Source organism: Apis dorsata, unplaced genomic scaffold (genome assembly GCF_000469605.1).
Source record: "Apis dorsata unplaced genomic scaffold, Apis dorsata 1.3 scaffold_198, whole genome shotgun sequence".
In the NCBI taxonomy this organism is placed as follows: Eukaryota; Metazoa; Arthropoda; class Insecta; order Hymenoptera; family Apidae; genus Apis; species Apis dorsata.
Genome location: NW_006263482.1, coordinates 84,633 through 86,832, shown reverse-complemented (window position 1 = coordinate 86,832; position 2,200 = coordinate 84,633). Strand labels below are relative to the sequence as shown.

At 33.1% G+C, this 2,200-nt stretch overlaps 1 protein-coding gene across 2 annotated transcripts in view; it reads right to left on the bottom strand.

Moving 5' to 3' along the window:
• Window positions 1–2,200, bottom strand: part of LOC102673060 (cerebellar degeneration-related protein 2-like) — a 50,903-nt gene that overhangs the window by 41,389 nt on the left and 7,314 nt on the right. The window contains exon 1 of one of the 2 annotated variants that reach the window (XM_006614808.2): window positions 1–646. The exons of the other annotated variant lie outside the window; for it this stretch is intronic. The gene's annotated coding sequence lies outside the window, so the exon portion shown is untranslated. Of the gene's footprint in view, window positions 647–2,200 lie in introns of those variants that run through there. 2 annotated transcript variants of the gene reach the window in all.

The window sequence follows — 2,200 nt, the reverse complement described above, 5'->3', positions numbered from 1 at the left end:
GGCTCACGGCTCGCCGTAACGAAATCGATCGGCGCCGGAATCGCGGAAAAGCCGCCTAGTCCGTACGCGTACGCGATTGGTCGAGCTGCGGTCGAAGCTTGCGTTCGAACCAATCGTTATAGAGTATCGGTTGCTCGGTACACCGAGCGAGTCTCTACGAACGCACCTGTCGGCCAAGCATCCGGCCAACTCCTCGAAAACGCTTCACCGCCGATCACTTTCACTCGACGTAGAAAGGACGATCGCGATATCGTTCGAGAACCACCTGCCAACGGTGGAGACTTTCCGATTCTCGATACGTTTTCGCCGACAGGGAACAAGGAATCCCGTTTTCCAGCGGCTGGACCAGGCGGCAGTTAGAATTCACGTTAGAATCGCCGCGTTTCGCTTCGATCGCATCTTGTTAATCGTTGCGATCTATAAACCCATCGAACGAACTACGCGCACTACTAAATCGAAAATACACACGTCTGCTGTCACTGGCACCGTTTTTTTCGGCTACCTCGAACTGGACGAGACGGAACACGAGTAAAACTTACTGCCCGGCACCGTCGCTACGTCGCGAAAGACGACGACGCATGACGCGTGCAGGGACACCGAGCACCACAGAGCCACGATCAATAAGCGTTGCCACGGCGTCTGCGCCGACAATGCGATGCTTCGACGGACGAGAGGAAAGAGACAGGGATTACGTGCATGTATTAACGTGTCTGTGTGCTCGCGCTATCGACGCGACCAGTATCGACAATTTATAGCGTTCTCCGTTTACACCGACACGCTTCTACCTCCATACCGTTTGCATTAATTGCTTCTTCGATTTTAACGTTATTTTTTCTCTAATCAAAATCTAAACTAAACTTTTATTTTCACGAATTAAAATATATTCTAGTAGCTGGAATATTTAATTACTAACTATTTGTATTTAATTATTCTGTAATTAATTAACTTGAAAGTAAATAAACAAATAGAAATCTATGCATTCTTTATAATTCTCTAATTAATATATAAATTTCCCATTTTAGATAATTTATATCTAAAATGTTTCATAATTAATAAAAAAAATATACATTAATATATAATTTTATAATTATTATATCATTAGATAATTATTAAATATCATTAGACAAAATTAACTATGCATGTACTTATAATTTTTTGCAAAATATATGTTAAGATATTGCTTATTTAACACATAAACATTCTCTTTCTCTTTTTCGCTTTTTGAAAAAGAATTTTAATTTATATTATATGGCATATAAGATGCAATTTAATCTCATTTAAAGTATCACTTTCACTAAAGTTGCTTATATTCAAATTATGACAAATTTTGATAAAGCGAATTTGATCGAATTTGTAAAATATACAAGTTGTCTATAAATGTTCGATTTTTGCTAGATTGTTAAATTAAAATTTAACTTTATCATAGAATCTCTGATATTCAAATTAATAGAGGATGGATCGGGAATATGATCGTTTGAATAAAGGAATTTTTAAATATTAACATTTTTGAATAATTTTTTGTCTTTTATTGTTGTATATTATTGTTCTTATATATGAAACATATTATAAAAATATTATATGAACATTTTAAAATTTCTAAAAATTCGTCTTTGTAAACGATATAAAAATTTATTGATTCATAAAAATATTCATAAAAAAAAATTGCATTTTATTTATATATATATATATTTCTTTTTTATTAATATACCAGAAATTGATTAAGATATCATTAACAAAATCATTAAATATATTATGGTATTAAATAATCAATGCGTTAGATCGAAGATAAGATTCGGTTGCGTAAATGCTAAATGTCTACCGCAAATATACAATATTATCTTTATTGGTTACACACACATTTCAATAAAACGTGAATATCCAATAATATATATTATGACATCTTAGAAAACGAAATAAATTTATTTTAAAATATACATTTGGTAATTTTTTATATATATTTTTTTTTTTTAAATTCTTTCTTCCTATAATAACTTAGAAGAAAAAGAAGTAAAATGTAAAAAATTTCACTTGCATGACGTTTCCACCAGGTGTCATCGCACAAAGTTGTCTTTATTTTTTACAACGCAGTAATATATGGAAGGAGGAAAGGAGGAAAGAAAGCCATATAAGAGACTCTTCCTGAGGACAACATTGATCATATCTTACAAAAACGTCCCTTCTTTTTATCTGCTTTTCAAAA